Source organism: Odocoileus virginianus, chromosome 9, assembly GCF_023699985.2.
Source record: "Odocoileus virginianus isolate 20LAN1187 ecotype Illinois chromosome 9, Ovbor_1.2, whole genome shotgun sequence".
NCBI classification, from domain to species: Eukaryota; Metazoa; Chordata; class Mammalia; order Artiodactyla; family Cervidae; genus Odocoileus; species Odocoileus virginianus.
Genome location: NC_069682.1, coordinates 71,024,421 through 71,045,091, shown reverse-complemented (window position 1 = coordinate 71,045,091; position 20,671 = coordinate 71,024,421). Strand labels below are relative to the sequence as shown.

Here is a 20,671-nt window from a genome sequence, read left to right as displayed (position 1 = left end):
TTTGGCACATGAGAGACAGGGCCACTGATAACTGTGATATAAACCAGATTATTTGTATTTCTGGATCACTGAGCTGATATTTAAGGCCAATTATATTCTTAATTAAGCTACAAAATTAAGTACTACAAGATCTATATTATTACCAACCTGATGACTTTATGTCTATATTTTCCAAGTCTAATAAAACTGTCCCTTTAACAAACCCTGACTGTGAACAATTACTACAACCTTACCTCCATCCACTTTTACCAAGAATAGAAAAATAGTGATTATACTAGTAGAGCAATTTAGATAGTTTGTTATTTGTGCCAAAGATGGATATTATAACTTAAAGAGTTTTCTCTACATATTCAGAAAGCTTCATCCTTAAAAGCAAACCAGTTTAAGCAGTTTTTCACTTTAATAATAGAACAAAACTATTAATAGGAATTTTTAAAGTTTTTCTGTGTAGTATGTGACCTGTGCTAAAAAAAAAAAAAATACTATCTTTGAAAAGTAAATTGATCTTTCACCAACATTAAATTCAAACTTAAGCTTTCAAAGTTATAAATACACTGATATTCTCCTATGTATCATAAAACTAGTGACCTCCACATTTAAAATACATCACTAGTCATCAGTCATTGCACAGAAAGAATCTCTTAAAAGCTTAAAACCTAAATAAAAAAGGAGTGAGGGCTCTAGTGTAGTCAGATTATCTCAAGTAAAATAACTTTCGCTTTTCCACTTAAAACCATAGCACTTCATCAGCCCAAGAGAGCAGATCCACCAAATTATGGCTTTCTTAGTATCTTCTAATTGGCCTTATAAGCTTGAGAGCAAAAAACTGATTTCTGGATGTATAACTGCAAAATATCCACAAGTAACTTACAAACATTTAACAGGCATATAGAAAGTGTAGATGGATTTGGGTATAATTTTGAATTCTTTTTTGAATAAAGTCTTTTTGACATAAACTTTCTTAACAAATGAAGATATGGGGCTGGAATTAACATTAACCCTGTAATTTCAGGCCAACTAACAAAGACTAAGGTTTTTTAAAAATTGAGGTGAGTTTAATTAACATGTTATTTTTGAATCTCATCAAAGTTTGAGATAGACAGCACACCTTCTCAAGTCAGTGCCATTAGAAAAGTACCCATATTTTCCCATAAAATTCCTTTTGGGCATCATAGAACTCTTAGTATTCCTGAATACATCAGCTATATTCTCTAACAGCTTCATTAACATATGATTCACTATTGTTAAGCAACTATCTTCCAACTAAAAATAAAAAATACCAACAGCAAGAATTTTTAAAAGATAAAATTCATATACCACATGCTTAAAATACACAATTAAACTGTCACCACTGTCAATTTCAGAACATTTTCATTACTGCACTAAGAAACCCCTTAGCTATCACTCCCCTCATGCTTCCATCCCCCCACCCCCACCCCACCCAACTTCTCTCACACCCTCACCCCAGACAACCACTAACCTACTTTCTGTCTCTATGGATCCACCTATTCTGGACAGTTCATACTGTGTGACTGGCTCAGCCTAAAGGCCTATCCATCTTGTAACATGTAACAGTACTTCATTACACAGATATATATTTATCCAATCATCAGTTGATGGACATTAGGCTGTTCCACTTTTCGGGTAACATGAACACTGTTACTGTGAACATTTAGTACAAGTTTTTAATGTGGCCACCTATATAAGAATCCTCCGAAGACTGCTAGTAAACAGGAAAGAGGCAGGGTCTTTAAAATTTTCTAAGTGGAATCACTTGTGCAATTTTAAGTATGATTAATATGCTAAGGGCTCGAATGGTAAAAGTGGACAACATACAGGAACAGATGGAGAATGTAAGGAGAGAGACGGAAACTCTAAAAAAGCACATGAGAGTATTAAAATCAAAATCACTAACAAAAATGAACAATGCTGTCCATGGACAGAGCTGCTTGGTGAGAGGAGTGGAACCAGTGAGCCTGAATACACACACATACTTTTTCTTTCTCTCCCTCACTCCCTTTTCCTCTCTCTTCCAAAATGAAAATACAAAGAGGAAAAAGGATAGAATATTCAGGAAAGGTGGAACAATTACAAAATAATACACACATAAGGGGATTACCATTTATATGAAATTCAAGAAAAGGAAGTCACTACAGTGACTTACAGCAGCCCAATGGCCACCAGTTACCAGCAGAGACGACAGACTGTAGAGGTGCAGAAGGGAACTTTAGGGGGTGGCGGGAGTGTCTTCCGTCCTAAGTGAGATAATGGTTACACTTGCCAAAACTCAAACTGTAAATGTAAAGTTGGTGAATTTTACTGTCTGCAAATTATACCTTAATAAAGTTGTTTAAAAATATTGCAGTACATACTGCCAATCTTGTGATAAATAATAAATGACTTGTATAAAATAAATTAGCTAATGAAACAGGGCTATTTCAATAAGAAAATTTACTTTTTTCTCAAGAAATTCCCCATTAAAAGTAAATTTATTACATCAGCAGTTAAAAATCAAGTTTATCTTTTAAAACTTTAGAGTAATAACAAGTCTCTCTGCAACAAGTGACATATATTAAAATGTTCACTGAAATATCATTCATACATCAAGACCTAGAGAAAACTAATGTTCAATCCCAAATGTAAAAGATTCTAATAAAGCCATACAGAAGACTACAATACAGTAGAAGAAAAAATAAACAAATCATATACAACATGGTGGAATCTTAAAAGCAATCAAAAGTTAAAAAAGCAAATATACTACATTCCTTATATTTTTGTAAAGCTAAAAGACAAAACTGAACGTTGTTCAGGAACACATATATGTGTAGCTTTTCAAACTTTTTTGAAAGCAACTGCAACTAAAGGAAACTGTTTACTTCTGGGATCCAGGAAAGATGAGTTCATGGAGAAACAGAGGGAATGGATATACCTAACAACCATCCCGCTCTTAAATTTAAGTAGTAGGTTCACAGGTGTTCATCAAAGTATACTTTATAACTCACAAATAATATATACTCTTGCTCATATAAAATACTGCATAATTTTAATGTTAAATTTTAAAAATTATGTGGAAAAATACTTAATCTAACATTTGAGCTAGATCCCGTGTTGAGTGTATTTCATCTACTACTCAATCTCCACTGCAGTCCTCTGATACAGAGAACAGATGAAAGTATAGAATTCAACTTTATTCCTTTTAATAAGAAAACACGGAAGTAAAATAACTCACTCAAGGTCAAATATCTAGTAAGTGATGGAGCTAGAAATTAAACTCACGTCTTTCCAATATCAGAGCCCAAGCCCTTAAATATTTCCATTCCTCCCCTTAAAAATCCCCAGAAACCTTAAAACTTATGACATCAAATACTCTACTCCTTTTTTCATGGAATCTCTGAGTTTAACTGCACCATTTACAGCTGTTCCAACAACAGGCTTTCAATAGAACTGGCCCATCTGAAGTCCTCAATAAGAAGTTACTGTTTTCCAGCCACATTCACTAGAATTTCCTACCAGTCTTTACAAAAAGAAAATAGTCAAGAAGTATGGCCTTTACCAGGTTGGTCATCACCAAGTACCACAGATTCCAACCCACCCCTATGCACGTCACTTTAAAAAACAATTTTAAATATCTTCATCTTACTGATAGTTTCATATCCTAATCTAATCATCATTCATTTACACTGAGTAGGGGAGGAGCAGTTCACTTAAACTGTTTGGTTTTTAAATAACAGTTGCTTTACAGATTTCCATAAGTTTAATTCATTTTAATTATAAAGCATAAAAAGCACAGTTTATAATTAAAACTGTTATCTTTAAACTCTAGTAATGCAATATCAAACTAAATTGAAGGACAGAAACAAATACAGTTCTTACAACTTAGAATATCATTCATGTGCAATACCTTTTCTAAATATCAAGATGCTCAGGACTTCTGCTAGAACTTTAGAAACTACAGTATTATTAATAAAATATGATATGAAAGCATGTGATAACTATCCTGGCCTTGGCAATATTTTTATTCCTCTATCCAACTATACAGTGTTTTAATTTTAACAAAGATGACATAATAATCAATTTCAGAAATCTACACGAAATACATCCATTAACTGAGATTGTATTCAAAGAGTTTATTTCCAAGATCATGAATAATATCACAGCCTAAACTCCAGAAAGTCATGATGTTAGAATTTCTATAGTTAAAGTTGAATTTTTCTGTTAAATAACCAAAGACTTACTTTCATTGCTGGAGTAATGTCATCTATAAGTTTCTAAAGTATTACTGACTTCAGTGATACTTACATTTTTCTATTAAAAATCATTTTTAAGCCACAAATAAGAACTTACCTTCAATTTTCTGCAACTGTATAATGTTTAAGCAGTATCCTCTACCTCCTCAGCATGAATATTTAAAATGACTGCAACTTACTACAGCATAAAGTTCACAAATTACAGAAAGGAAAGGTCTAAAATTTGCAAAGAATCAAGATGTAAGTTCTAACTTCAGTTACATCACAAACTAGTTATACAACTTTGATAAATCCATTGGCTTAAGCCCTTTACAACACTGGGTTGTAAGAACAAGGTTGAAACAGGAAAGTACTTATTGAATATCATTCAGACTGGAGAAGAAATAAAGTAACTGAACTTAAAGTGTTATCAAAACTTGAAGAATGGAAGGAAAACAAATTGAAGACAAATGGAAAGGACAAGTGAGAAATAGCAAATGGTCTATCAAACATGTTAACTGGAGCCCCAGAAGTGAGACTGAAGCAAAAACAAAAACTTCAAGAAATAATGCCCAAAACTTCCCCAAACTTGATGAAAACACCAGTCTACACACTGAAGTTCAGTTAATTCCAAGAATAAATACAAAGAAAACCAAACCTAAGTATATCATAGTCCAAGTATTTAAATTCAAACATCAAGAGAAAATCTTGAAAGTAGTCACAAGAAAAAAAGACCATAAGACCATATATACAGAGAAACAAAGATAAAAATTACCTTTTTAGAAACAATCAGACAACAGAACAAGATCTTTCAAGTGCTAAAGTAACTGACACCGAATTTTATATACAGGGAATCCTTCAAAAATGAATGTGAAATAAACATTTTCACATCAGTAAAAGCTGTGACAATTAGTCTCTTCAAATACTTCAGGAACTAAAAGTACTCCTTCAGTCCAACAATTAAGAACATCAGTTGAAAACTCCTGTCCATAATGATGAATGAAGGACATCCAAAATGTCTAACTGCCAAATCGATGGCTTGGCTTTCCTCTGCTGTTTGCCTTGAAGTCTAAGATTCTCATGGAAAAGATTACATATCTTAATATTTTTATAAATAAAAGATAACAAATCTAAATATTTTATGAAATAAATTCTGGGTGACAGACTACTGACCTAAGGTAACTTACACAATTTCACAACTGTACTGGAGGGAGAACCAAGTCAAAATTTCTAGGCCCCTTTATACACCTAAGTGGATGATGTCTTCAAAGCAGACGGCAAAAAAAAAAAAAAAGATTCAGCAAAACAGATTTACACAGGACTGAATGAACTAGTGAAGATTGTAACTGCAGTTATTTGTTTCAGAATATTTTTGTTTAGTATTATGTTTTCCAATGGGTTCTATAAAGAAGCCCTTTTTCTTTCTCTTCTTTATCTAGCCCTCAATTTAATAAATTACACTTATGTACTCTAAAAGCATTCTATGTGGCACCTGATTCGAGGTCCTCAAATTGCAGGGGAAAAAAACAGAAACATACAAACTGAGTCTCTCTACTTTTCATGTCAATAATATTAATTGCATAGGTTTAATAAAAATCTGTCAACACATTTATCAGGATAATTGGATGATCAAGTCTGCATCTTGACTGTCATAACTGAGAATAATTCTCATTTAGTCAGGCATAACAAGCCCATCATTAACAAATAATGACTTCAGTTTATAAGTCAATACCTATAGGCCTGGTACCTATTCTTTGCTTATAGGGACCAGCATCAAAAGTAAGCCAGAGACTCAGTAAATCTGATGAACTGGGAGGAGGGACAATTCATTCATATTTATAGGTCCTGCAAATGAAATCTAGTAGACTTTGTTGAGACTGGTTTCCTAGTCTCAAGATACAAGAATAAAAGAGACTTTAGAAATGCAACCTATATTCCTTAGGAAAACTTCCAGAGAGAATTAAATCCTCTGGTCTCAGAAGCTGTTCAATAAAATACCCTCAGGGAATTCCCTGGCAGTCCAGTAGGTAAGACACCACATTCCCATGGCAGGAGACCTGGGTTCAATCCCTGGTCAGAGAGCTAACACCCTGCATGCTGCACAGCACAGCCCCAAAAGTCAATAAAACAACAATCAAAGAAGTTTCTATGGTTAAACATATCTTTCTGCTCCTTTTGGCACAGCATGAGAAGAGCCTTTTTTTTTTTTTTTTTTTTTTTAAATTAACTCAAGAATCAACTGTGGGCTTCCAATTTAGGTCAAGAGAGAATAATGAGACTCATCCCAACACAAACTGAACAAACTATACTCAAATATCAGAGAACAAGCAGTGAGAAACTGTGGCCCCTGAGATCAGGGAAACAACTGGGCGTGAGGGGAGAAGGAACAGCATGAGAACGTGAGCCCTGCCTTCAGCCAGGCTTCCTTCTAGGAGGCAACTTTCCCAGATCACAACAGAGGGAGAACTCCAACAGAGCCCAGCAATCTTGCAGAATGGACAAGTTAATAACCAGAATTCAGAATGGTCAAGCTGGGTAGATACTGCAGGGCAGTTTCTCAGAGAGACTGACAAGATTGCAGGGACTAACAAACATATCCTGAGATTTGTACCAAAATTCTAAAAGATTTAGATTACCCAGAGAAATCATGACAAAGAAGAAAACGTTGATACACTCACACCACCTACTTTCAAGCTTCACTATAAAGCTGCACTGGATTGATGGGCCTAAGGATTGATGAATCAATGGAACAGAATAAAGACCAGAAACAGATTCTGACTATATATATAAATGGCTTCCCAGGTGGCTCACTGGTAAAGAATCCGCCTGCCAACGCAGAAGACACAGGTTCAACGCCTGGTTCAGGAAGCTCTGCTGCAGGAGAAAATGGCAACCTACTCGTTATTCTTGCCTAGAAAATTCCCTGGACAGAAGAGCCTGGCAGGCTTCAGTCCATGAAGTAGCAAAGAGTCAGACACAACTGAGCACGCATGTACACACACACACACACAATTAAAAAACAACACAGTGGAAAAAAGAGTCTTCAACAAATAGCCATGGAACAGAATGTCAATGTTTTTTAAAACTTATCCTCAATTATCCTCAATCCTTTCTTCACATCACATGCAAATATTAAATCAAAATGGATCACAGACCTAAATATAAAGATAAAATTAATAACTTCTACAACAAAGGAGAAAAATCTTCATAAACTCATTAATAGGCAGAGATCTCTTCACACACTAAAAAACGATTACTCATAAGCCAAAACAAAAATTTTATTCAAAATGTCTATATTCTCAAAAAAAAAAAAAAAAAAAAATTCAAGAATATGAAAAGGGAGACCAAAGACCAGAAGAAAATACTCTCAAAATATATCAGAAAAGAATTTGTACCCAGAAAAATTTAAGTCATACAATAAGAAAACAAACTACCCAATTTAAGAAATGCACAAAATTTGAACAGACGTTTCATAAAGAGATATAAGTGGAACTTGAACTCTCATAAACTGCAAGTGGAATATAAAATGGTACAGCCACTTTAGAAAACAGTTTCAATTTCTTATAAAGATAAGCACACACTTAACATAAGACAGTTACACTCCTGGGTATTTACTCAAGAGGGAAAAAAATCCAAACAAAAACTTGCACTTAAATATTCCTAGAAGCTTTATTCATAGAAGCCAAAAATAGGAAGCCCAATGGAATACTACTCAGCAATAAAAATAAACTACTGATACACTCAATAATGTGGACGCAGCTAAAAAAAACACTAAGTAGAACTTATACAATATGAGAGTGGGGAAACAGGCTCTCTCACACATCGCTGGTGTGAATCCATATGTTTATGGCATAATGCTTATGGAGTGTCATTAGACAACATCTAACAAAAACTACATATACATTTACCCTCCAACCTAGTAATCTTACTTCTAAGAATTTATCCTGAAGGTATATCCCCCTCAAGAATATGAAAATATTTGAAAACATATTAGAGGGAATGGAGACAGAGTGCTGAACACACAGCAAAGTGATGCTCAGGCAGCGCTTAGTCTACTTCTGCCATGCGGGACGTGTCATCATCTCCTTCCAGGGGAGGCATTTCCTCAGTGACAGCAGCACTGCTGTCATCAGCAGTGGGGTCATCCTCATCAATACCGAGACCAAGCTTGATCATCCTGTAGATCCTGTTGGCGTGTGTCTGGGGATCCTCCAGACTGAAGCCAGAAGACAGAAGAGCGGTGTTGTAAGGTATGTATGTAACCTGTGTTAACTTTGTGGTCTGAAGTGTTTAGCCATCAAGCGGATTCTTTAGTAGACCAAAATTTTCTGTCACTGAAGTGTTCTGAAGTATATACCGTGATGTTTAAAAGAAACACTTGTTAAAGAAAGTTTTCATCTTCTGGGATATACTTTTTAAAACTTCCATCCCCTGTAGTTATGACTGCATGTGCCAGGCCTCTAGAAGTTAGTGTGTTAAGCTGAACCAACTTGATTGGAGTCGCTGTCCATACATAGGGCTTGTTTTCCCAAGAAAAATATTGTTTAGAGTAGCAAACTTATAAGCCTGCTCCGGCATGTTGTAAAGCCGCTGGAAAAGTAACTTGGAGCAAGTTTTGTGAATGGAAATGTAGTGCTCAAGTCACATTCTGCTTTCAAAAGTTGTAACAAATACAGATGACTTAAAAAAAAAAAAAAAGAATATGAAAATATACTTTTACAAGGTTATTCATTGCAGCATCATTTTAACTGCAAAATACTGGAAACAACCTAGGTAATACCCATACGTAGGAACCTGACTGAATAACCTACGGTATATGCACATAATGCAAACTATGCTGCTGCTGCTGCTGCTGCTGCTCAGTCGTGTCCAACCCACTGCCGCTCTTTGGACTGCGGCCCGCCAGGCTCCTCTGTCCACGAGATTTTTCAGGCAAGAACCCTGGAGTGGGTTGCCATTTCCTCCTCCAGGGGATCTTCCCAACCCAGTGATTGAACCTGCATCTCCTGCACTGCCAAGTAGATTCTGTTACTGGTGAGCAATTGGGGTAGAAAAAAAAAAAATATATATATATCTGCTTATCATTACAAAAAGAAAATACAGGAAAACACTCTAGAAAACACTGAAGGTGGCTTCCTCTGAGAAATGGGAAAATGAGGGTGGAAAAGATACAGAAGGGAATGTCTATCTTTTGTGTAATTTTGACCTTTGAAAACGTATTCATATTCTACATAATCAACATAAAACCAGAATCAGAATGAGGAGCATTTTAAAACAAACTGAAACTCAAACACACAAATAAATAAACCTTATTTCATTTCAAACAAATATCACAACTACATCATGCACCAAGTAAGGGTTGGAAACAAAAATGGGGAGGGAAGGGAAGGTAGGAGGAGGGAGGACTAATTCAAGTATTTTTAAAATATAGTATTTTACACTTGAAATTTACAGTGATTTACACTGTAAATCTAACCTCCAATAAAAATTTAAAAATAAAAAAATTTTAAATATGAATATGTAAGTCAAAAAAATGAATATAGGATTTCCTCTCAGTCCTGAGCAAAACTATATACAAATTCCCCACTCACTTTGTTTACTATAATTAAGTGGGCAAAGCAAATCTGAAATGATTTTAGATATATTATAGGATAGACCAAATGAATAAATATACTATGTTGGGAACCAAGGCTCCAGTGGTATAAAAATGGATATAAAAATATAAAGTAAGAGGTGCAAAGAAAAAACCCTGAAGATGTGGAGCGAAACTGGACATACTGACATAAACACATGATTTATAAACTACGTAGATGCACGTTGCTACGTACATGTGTACATGAACAAGTATGTTTATGTATGTACATGTATAAACATGCACTGATTTCCTAGCTGTGTCCACTGAAGGGGTCAAGAAGAGAAGACAATCTAGGAGCAACAAGGACCCCTACCAGGGATCTTGGTCTCTAAAATTATTTCCCACAAGGACACAGGAGCATGATGAAAAAGCTCCACTGGGAACAGAATGAGAAAATGACCATTTTGGAAGCATGATACTAAAAAATTAGATCAGACAAGAATCATCAATGAATGCTAAATCTAGGGCAAACTGTGATGAGAATCATGGTATTGGCATTGTCTCCCCCATCACTGCTTAAAGAAGGGGGAGAAACTGTAACAGCAGAGAAAGCAGGCAACACACTGGCCAAGTGATCACAATTAACATCCCAATGAGGGACGGAAGACATCCTATGCCTCCAGAAGGTGTACATCTTTCTCAGGGTATCACATCACCTATGCAGTATCCTTGCCAAGAACACATAACCTCATTCTAATCCTGTTTCAAACAGAAAATGAAGAACATAAGGGAGGGGAAGGATTGCAGTCTTCAAAAATGTCAATGTCATACTAGACAAAGAGGCTGGGGAAATATTCCAGGAAAAAGGAGGCTAAAGAAAAATAGTAACTACATGTAGTACCTGAGCTGAGCTTAGACTCACTTCTGTTACAAGAAGCAAGGGAAACTGCTGGGAGAGATTTTTATTAGGTCAACTGACAAAACTGGAAGATGGACAACAGGTCTATATTAACATCCATTTATGAAGCTGATAACCATACAATGGTTATATGAGAGAATGACCCTATTCATAGGAATAAGCAGAAGTATTAAAGGAAAGAAGCACATTCTATGTAACATAACCCTCAAATAATTCAAAAAAAAGAGAGGAAGGATTAAGAGCCCACATGAATGCAAATAATAAAACCAGAGAGTGAATCTAAGGATATCTAGATAATTCTTTATACTCTATTTTTTTAACTTTTGTGAACTAGAAATTTCCATATAAAGTTTTGTTTTTTAAGATAAATATTATGGAGATAGTTCTCTACTATGCTCAGAATATAATGGGTGTATACCATAATTAACTGAAGGATTTTATTGGGAAATAGCAAGAGCTGAAACTGGAGGCCTAAAGTAGCAGATAAAGAACTGTTTCAAATGTAAGCGAGAGGACTTTATATTTTTTTTCTCTGTAAGCCAGGGAACAGTCATACAAAGCTCATAACAGAAAAGAGGCTTGATTAAAGGGATATACTGAAGAAAATTTTCTAGCAAGTTTTCAAGTGGGTTGACACAGTATAGATAAGAAGCAGTAAAGGCACATTTCAAACACCAGCATGAAATTATGGGGTCTTGGCCTAGGAAGCTAAGATTGGTAACAGAAAGTTCAAAGAATAGAGGAGACATGAAAATAGAAAAGCAGATAAGGCTTGTTTACTAAAAATATCAAAGGGGGCAGAATTCAAAGATGACTCAGACTTCAAGCCCAACCAACCAAGAGAATAATAATGTTACTGACAAAAAGAAATTTAACTACCTAAACAAGGCATAAGTGCTTTCATGGCTATCAGACAATTTTTTCATTCTCATTTTTCCTACTCTGATTCCGTAACAAAAGTTAGGAGAGGAGTCAGCTGAAATGCTACACACCAGCACAAGCAATCTGAGGAAACTAGCCTCCGCAAGGTGAAATCGTCAAAATGGGTGGAGCGGATTCCGATTAAGTGCCATTAGAATATTCACAAGTAAGAAGAAGAGGGCTGATGGCAGCATTTCACGTTAAACTATAACATACTCCTTCCCTCCAAATTTATATTTGTATATAGAATATACATATATATTAACTTATTCCAAGACCCTTCATTCAACTAACAGTATCATTAAAGAGGACAACATAACATATAAAACAAGCTTAAGACGAAATCATAGAATCACAGAGTGGGCAGTATCTTCAGAGGGTGAAGTCAGAAAATTACAAAGGATCCAAAGTAAAACTGAATTACCTGGCTAACCAGTCAAATGCTGTTCAAGTAGTTTATGTTTGTTTTTATTGGTCTCTGACTCCACTGTTCAGCAAGTATTTTGATCCTGAGGACAAAAACAAATAAAAAAAAAGGTGTTGATTTTTATTGCCCTTTCTTAATATAAATATTATTATTAGTCACACATAAGTTAACTTTTCCCACCTTTCCCTTCCCTGGACATAAGAAACAAAACTAACAAAAAGTTATCAAGTAGGAAGCCTCTTCCTAGGAATTTGAACTTGATGTCTTATTTTGCCATATATTACTACTTCTGTTTAAAAAAAAAAAATCAGGCAGGGCGTACACAATACAATCCGTCACAGTTTGTAAACATAGATAATGCAAAGTAGTGATGAAGGAGACCAGCTCCAAGTTTTGAAGAGTGATGAAACCAGATGGATAATCTGAACTTGGGATGTTCCCCCCGAGTCCAAAGGAAATGCTCAATAAATTAACAATTTAAAACAATATAAATATCCTATAAGAAGCTAATTAAATCTTCAAGTCCAAAAAAAATAAATACCCACCAGATAGATGGATAAAGCAGCCAAAGAAAAGGGAGAAAGAAATTTTAAAAAGTACTGGATATTTTCTTCCCCTCTCAAAAAGGGTACATCATTCCATTCACACAAAAAAATAATAGTTTTAAACAGCAGACAGGTAAATGAAGGACAGTTCTTCAAAATAAACTTCAGTAAATGTGAACATATAGAACTGCAGACTCCTGCACTTGAGGAAATGTGGAGCAGGCTCTAGTGCAACAAAAAAGTGAGCCAATAGAAACATTCACTCTCACCTTACGCTTTTCCAAATGTGACAGAGCACACTCTGACTACCACTCATTCTAGAGCTATCTATAGATACGACAACCATAGCTAAGCCCTTAAGTTAATAGCATTATTGCTGGAACTGGCAAGTCTGCTGAGAAAGGATGGAAGGAAAAAGGATATACTCACAAGTTCCCAGTAATAAACACATCACATTCATGGCCAATCCACACAGTAGATGGGAAACAACCAACCACAATCTAGGTGCATGATGTGAAGGATCTGTTGCACTTTTGAAACTTAAATTAAAGGTGAGAAATTGGGGGGATGAGGGTTGAGGGCAGAACGATATCACATCATAACGTTGCTGACGAAGGGAGAAGAGGAAAATCTAGGTAATATATAAGTGGCATGCAATTAAAGTTATAAAAGGAACTCCTGTATCTAGTTCTGTGTCTACTAATAATTACAGTAGTCTCCAATTTATCACTGAGATAATGCCAAAAGTAAGCTAGTTCTTGGACTGCATCTTCCAATCCACAATAGTACATATAAGTTGTTAGCATAATGGCTAAAGAGCAGAAGCTTCAGAGCCCATAAGATCTACAATCAGCCAACTCGCAGCTCTTTCACTTACTGGTAGGTACTCCTGGGTCAATGTAAGACATCTTTGAGCCTTAGATTTCTCATCTTAAAATGGGTATCACAACTCATAAGGTTCTTGTGACGATTAAGTGAAAATGCTTAAATTACTTACTAGTACCTAGTATATACAAGCTCAATAAATAAAAACAATTATTAGCCAAACAAGACTATCTGACACACAGTATTTAGTAAGAGTTTCCAAGCACACTGAAATAAAAAACAAGAGAAAACACAAACAACTTTGGTTTTTTAATGAATTGAGCTTCCCTGGTAAAGAATCCTACTGCAATGCAAAAGACCCGGGTTCAATTCCTGGATTGAGAAGATCCGCTGGAGAAGGGACAGGCTACCCACTCCAGTATTCCTGAGTTTCCCTGGTGGCTCAGCTGGGAAAGGATCCACCTGCAATGTAGGAGACCTAGGTTCGATCCCTGGGTTGGGAAGACCCCCTGGAGAAGTGAAAAGGCTACCCACTCCAGTATTCTGACTTGGAGAATTCCAAGGACTGTACGTATAGTCCATGGGGTTGCAAAAGTCAAGATATGACTGAGCAACTTTAATTCATTAATTCATTCAATTAAATGTTTTATAACTTGAATTTTTATATTCAATTTAACTAGAGTACAGTGGTGGGGGGGGGGGAGGTAGGCAAAAGTACTGTAAAGAAAGTTCAAGGTTTTCTGGCTCCAGTTTTAAATCAAATTTCATCTCGGAAATGGTTTGTACTTCCCTGGCAGTCTAGTGGCTAAGAATCCACCTGCCAATGGAAGGAACACGGGTTCAATCCCTGGTCTGGGAAGATTCCACATGCCTCAGAGCAACTCAGCCAGTACACAACTACTGAGCCCGAGCTCTAGAGCCCACGAGCCTCAAACAGAAAAGAAGCGGCAGGACTGAGAAGCTCGCACACCGCAACCAAGCGGAGCCCCACTGACCACAGCTAGAGAAAGCCTGCACGCAGCAATGCATGCCAGTGCAGCCAAAAATAAACAAATGTAATTTTTAAAGAGAAATGGTTCTTTTGTTGTTGCTTCTTTTGATAGGTAAGGGGGAGTTCATGGGGTGACATTAGTACCTAGAGAACAAGATGGGTGGGCAGGAAAAGGCATTTGAGTCAGAATGTACCTAATGACTGATCCAGGGAACAAGCACTGCTGCCTAATGTGAAAAGCTGGTGAGAGAGCGAGCCTACAGTCATACTGAAGTATTGTACTGCTGATGAGAACTATCCAAAGGAGTACTGACACAGACAATCTGTACCCCATAACCCCCAGAACATAAAGGAATACCATCTAAAAAGTTCTCCTCTCCCAGGAAGTGTGTAACTGGATTAGAGAGGCCTCCAAATAATCAGAGCAACTACTGGCCTGCCTACCAGCAAACTGAAAGGAGTCTAAAAAGTACTATCTACCAAGATCCTGTCAAGTATGGAACCGCTGGGACACTGCAGTTGACTAGTCTAGAACCAAGAGTCTGCAAAGGCCGTTTTAATAGGACTGTCAGGGCCGTTTTAATAGGACTGTATTTTTTTGTTTGTTTGTTTAGTCGCCAAGTTGTGTCTGACTCTTTTTGCGAGCGCATGGTCTGTAGCCGACCAGGTTCCTCTGTCTATGGGATTTCCCAGGCACTAATACTGGAATGGATTGTCACCTCCTTCTTCTAGGGATCTTCCTGACCCAGAGGTTGAACCCGTATACCCTGCATTGGCAGGTGGATTCTCTACCACTGAGTCACCAGGGAAGCCCCAATTTGTCTACCAGAATTAACATAAAGGTGACTGATGAGATCCAAATTATCAAAACCTGCATCACTAGAAAGCTATTGGGGGCTTGGGGAGATCAAACTGAGCTTTGTTAATAAAAGCTAGTCTGAGAAGATGTGCCTCGAGGCCAGAACAAAGAATCAAACTGGGGGAGGGGAGCTGAGAAGAAAATCCAAACTACATAATGCTGATGCTGGGAAACACCAACTGGACAGAGAGGCCACTGAATATTATGAAGGTGTTTTTCTTTTGCTGTTGAGCACGGACGGGGGCGAGGACTCGACTATTAATCATATTGAGCTCACTCTTCTCTCCAGGCTGCTGCAGGCAGGGCTCCCAGGGACTCCCTCCGCGGTTCCCTAAAATCACAGATGCAGAAGGGGAACCGCCATCTTTGGGAAAAGCCAGCTGTTGCCCACTCATCTTAAAAGCAATACACAATCAGTTTGTACACCAATTAAATGTCCCATTTACTTAAAGATTATGTAATATTGGCGCAAAGAACACTTTTTTTTGCAGCTGAGATTATTTATCAAACAATAAATATATCCTTTGTCAAAACTATAACACCAGGTTTTACTTACAACAATCAACTACAACCAATCTAATGAAAAGGGAAAGAAAGGATCTAACTTTAATACCATAGGAAAGTTTTAAATTATATAAAAGGATGCTACTGTTTTTAAGTTATATAAACTTCACAGAAAAAAAGAATTTTCTCTTTAAAATTTATTAGTCCATTATTTCATGTTCAAGTAAATAAGGAAAAATGTATTTGGTACCCAAGAGAATACTGGCAATACACTGATGACAAACTTTCAAAAATACCAGTCTTTCTGACAAGGAGAGTGGGAATTACTTCAAATTATAGCACATGCAGGCTTAGTAAAGTAAGGACAGGTTATAAAAAAGAAATACTTGACATGTATTACTACCCAGCTTATGATGTATATTAGAAAAGACCAAATTGATTTATAATAACTTATTCTGAATAGTCATTTAATAAGTTATAATAAATGTTTAGTTCTATGTAGAATCAATCTGAAAATTTAAAAGAGGCAGTTAGAAAAGAAGCTTTAGTTTCAGAAAACCTAGGTTTTGGAAGTTCAGATTCATAACCTTGGGGAAGGCATTTAATTCACTTAAATGTTTGCTCTGTACCTATCAGATGCCAGGTGCTGCACAGGACCTCAAAAGTACAAGCAAAACATGGTTCCTGCTATTAATTAGGAAAGGAGTAGCAGGTACAAATAGCCACTATAGTTTCTGAAATGAAAACTATGTTCACTCAGTAAGTATCTGCTGAGCATCAACCTGCTACACTCTGCCCGACACCAGGAATATAAGGAGGACCCAAAGATGAAGACAGAGAGTCTGGTAACAGTGTTAAAGGTGAGAGAAGAGCTCCAAGTTTTGTTTTTTTTTTAATGTAAATTTCTCCCAAATGTAGAAAACATTAGCAAACTAATCCATGAAATACTATTTTCTACATATAACACTGAACAAGGTTAAAATGAAGATCTCTACAACACAAACATTAATTATCCTACATTTAAAAACTAGATTTCTTTGACGTGATAAAAGTGAGAGCTATATTAACTGCTCTATCATAATTATCAGTTAAATAGTAAAGAAGCAACTGTGTGAATTTGTAGTTAGAATATTTCTGTGGTAACTGTAAAGCACTATTTACATGTGAATATAAGACAAATCGAGAACCATTACCTCATCCAAGAAAAAGAAAAAAGGGGGGGGGTGGTTATTAACAAACTTTGAATGTACAGATAATTTCTGCAATTATTCTCCATAGTTAGAATGAAATGCCAGAAGAGTTTCTTTATAACAAAAGTCAAAGGCAAAGAAGGCAAAAAAAAAACTTTTGTAAAACGCTAGGCATTTGCGTAAAAATCATAAGAGACATAGGAAACATTAATGGGGTATATAAAGTTTGCTGAATATGAAAGCTATTTTTAACTCAACACATTCAGGAAATCGTGCCATATATTTTGCTTACACTACGATACTATCCACTGATGAACAATGACAGTAAATACGACCATTCTGCATTTTTTAAATTACCTTGAGATTAAAGAGAAAACTAAAAAATCCAGTTGGCAGACCAGTTTATTAACAAGCTCCCTATCTCTGGCTGAGTTGTAGCTAGTAATGACATGGTTGCTAAAACAGGCATGAAGCCAGCCGCTTGCTGATGCTTGTTCTGCTTCCCTCTCCCCCCTCTCCTGGAAAAACCGCATGCAGTGCTGCACGATCACACAAAATAAATACAGGAAAGGGGGTGGGAGGGGTTGGGTGGAGAGGTGAGCTGAAGCTCTGGGCTCCACCAGTGGAAGGCGTTCCACAAGAATTGCTACAGGGTCAAAAGTTTACAGTGGTTTCAATTTCACCTTTTAGCAGCCAATCAGGAAACAGGGACTGAACGCTGACCCTCAGGCTGCAAATGAACATTAACTCATTGGCTACCAGGATTGTATGTATTCCTTTCCTCGTAAGGCGTTCCTTTCTCCTTAGTGGGGAACGGGGGGCTTGGGAGGGTGGCAGCAGAGGAGGCGGCAAAGAACATTTTAAGTTCAAGGTGACGATTTTATTGAAGACCATGTATTTTAAACAGGTATTTGAGTGGAGAAAAATGATTGAGTCATTTTCCTTGAAATTCTCCTGTAGTATCTAACAAACCAATTATTAATGTTGGTATCGAGACAAAGAGCGAACTTAGGCAGGTTACAGATAGATTTATCTCCATGAGGCTGAAATTCTAAGAACAAGTTACAATACGATCACAGATAATGCTGATTATGTTTCCAGTAAATAATAACTCAGATGTTGAAGCCATTAAAGTATTTATCTAAACCCAATTTTTTATTTGCATAGGTTCTCTATCTCCTCTCCTAATCATTAATACACACACAACATGCCTGTACTTTTCATACTGTATATCTACCAAAATGCAGGTACAGCTCCTAAGGTTTAAGCTTTCTTTTTCTGTATTTCTTTTCTAAAACAGTTCAGTACACACATGTGACTCCTATACAAAATAAACTCAAGAGAGAACCACTTCGCAACAGATGAGACTGAGCTCCAAGTTTTGTTTTTTTTAATGTAAATTTCTCCCAAATGTAGAAAACATTAGCAAACTAACCCATGAAATACTGTTTTCTACATATAACACTGAACAAGGTTAAAATAAAGATCTCTACAACACAAACACTAACTATCCTACATTTAAAAACTAGATTTCTTTGACATGATAAAAGTGAGAGCTATATTAACTGCTCTATCATAATGATCAGTTAAATAGTAAAGAAGCAACTGTGTGAATTTGTAGTTAGAATATTTCTCATAAATATAATAGGTGGTCAAATTTTAGCAGTCTTGCAGACTTAATCTTCTGTTATATGCAGAAGTCCCTGTAGGTACTGCCACTACATAAGAAAATGATTCCATGCAGGATATTAGTTTTCTTATCCAAACCAACACAGTAAGATCAGTCATTTCTGAACACCCAAAGATAAACTATATACAAAAGTATCTCTCTTTAAAAAAAAAAAAAGTATCTCTCTTAATACATGTTTACTAAAGGGCCCCAAAATAAATTCATAGTGTATAAATTTTCCACAATAATTTAATGTAGCTATATATTAAATATATAGCTTGATTTTTTAATATTTTGATATAAATAATATATTAAATATAATACTAAATTGTATTTAATGTAGCTAAATAGTAAATAAGCTTGATGCTAACATACAAGACTTTCTTTTTATTCAGCATTAAAACAAGTTAATTTTCTAGTAACAACTCCCAAACCTTTATGATTTAGGTTTATGCACATTTGGCCACTAGTAGTCTTTACTTTTAAAATCTAGGTTGTTTTTTTTTTTTTAAACATGGTTTACAGAAGCTTTTTTAATATATTAAATTGGAGGAGTCTTCTGTATATCTTCTTTTTACAAGATGGCCTCATTCTGAAAGAAAATGGATGCGATAAAATTTTACATCAAGTCAGCATGTTAGCAAGAAGCTTTTTGTGTGTTCTGAATTTGATTAATACAAGCCAAGGTCACTTCCTGAAAGATGCCTACCATTGCAGCTGCAGGCAAACGAGGCTCCAGCGTAAAGCTGGGGGAAGGGAATGGGTGATGGCATCTATTAACACTGAGAAGGGCTTCTACCTCCACCAGCAGCAATTAAAGGAGGGGAACAAGGAGATCCCAGAATTCTTGGCATGTAAAGATTAAAATATCCACACTCCTTAATATTTAAAAACATAAATTTAGTCAATATATAATACTATACTCATGTCAAAATTACAAAGACATCCTCAGTACATATACTATACAAACCATCTAATACTAAACACTGAAGTAAACTTAGCATTCAATACAATACGACCTGTACTTGCTATGCAAAATGCCTGCAAAGGCAGATACAGCCCCAGAAGAAAATAGAATCAAGAGATTCAAATTTCTCTTATCTAAAACCAACGGTGTTGCCTAAACATCATAAAAGTAGAAACCCAAAACACAAAAGCCTGTATCGCAAAATGTTTACCAAAGTTTTGTACTGAAATCCAATTCAATTTTCTTATCAACATGAACACAAATATTATGTCCATGCTCAAAAATGTCATCAATATATACATCTTCAGCAACCAGAACAAAACTTCTCCCTGAAGAATAACAGCAAAATTTAATTGAGCCGTTACTATGTACAGCTGGGAAACTATACAAAGTACATCACCTGTCCTGAGTTCCATATACATTTCAACTGGATAAAATATAGGCAGAGTCAAGGAAATCTACACACTACTTATTGTTTTCTCTATATGTAACTGGAAAAATTACATTGACTTTGTGTGTCTAATTTTTCTTACCCACCAAATGGAAGATATGCCTGAACCAAGATACTCCAGGGAGATATCATCAGCAACATGCTTTTAATGGTTGTATAATAAACATAAAATCTGGTCCTTTTTTTAATTGTCAACATGTTCAAAGCCATTATATTTCTATTTTCTACATAACTTGAGAATATAATTTTTCCCTCCCTTATGCTCCCCATCCTTTCATTCTAACTTCAACAACAAAAATAAAAAATGAAATGATATTACATGCACAAGTTCAAACAAATTGATGCTGTTTTAAGTCTTTTACCTTTCAATAACTGACAAGAAAAAGCTATTATTTAATTGGCACAGAGTATTCTGTATACGTAAAGGGCTTTTTAAAATCATCTTAGAAAAAGGAAGGCAACCAAGCAAAAAAATATTGTGAGTAGTCCTGAATCAAGATAATCTAGTAGCTGGGCCTGGCAAAGGAAGGCATTCAGAAGAATTCACTGAGACCTAATCACATGCCTTTGTGATAGAACAAACTCTAAAAATGAACACAGAG

At 35.9% G+C, this 20,671-nt stretch overlaps 1 protein-coding gene across 8 annotated transcripts in view; it reads right to left on the bottom strand.

Moving 5' to 3' along the window:
• Positions 1 to 20,671, bottom strand: part of NCOA3 (nuclear receptor coactivator 3) — a 125,787-nt gene that overhangs the window by 52,737 nt on the left and 52,379 nt on the right. For 7 of the 8 annotated variants that reach the window (XM_020887239.2, XM_020887247.2, XM_020887246.2 and 4 more), the window contains exon 2: positions 12,066 to 12,150. The exons of the other annotated variant lie outside the window; for it this stretch is intronic. The gene's annotated coding sequence lies outside the window, so the exon portion shown is untranslated. The remainder of the gene's footprint in view (positions 1 to 12,065; positions 12,151 to 20,671) is intronic. 8 annotated transcript variants of the gene reach the window in all.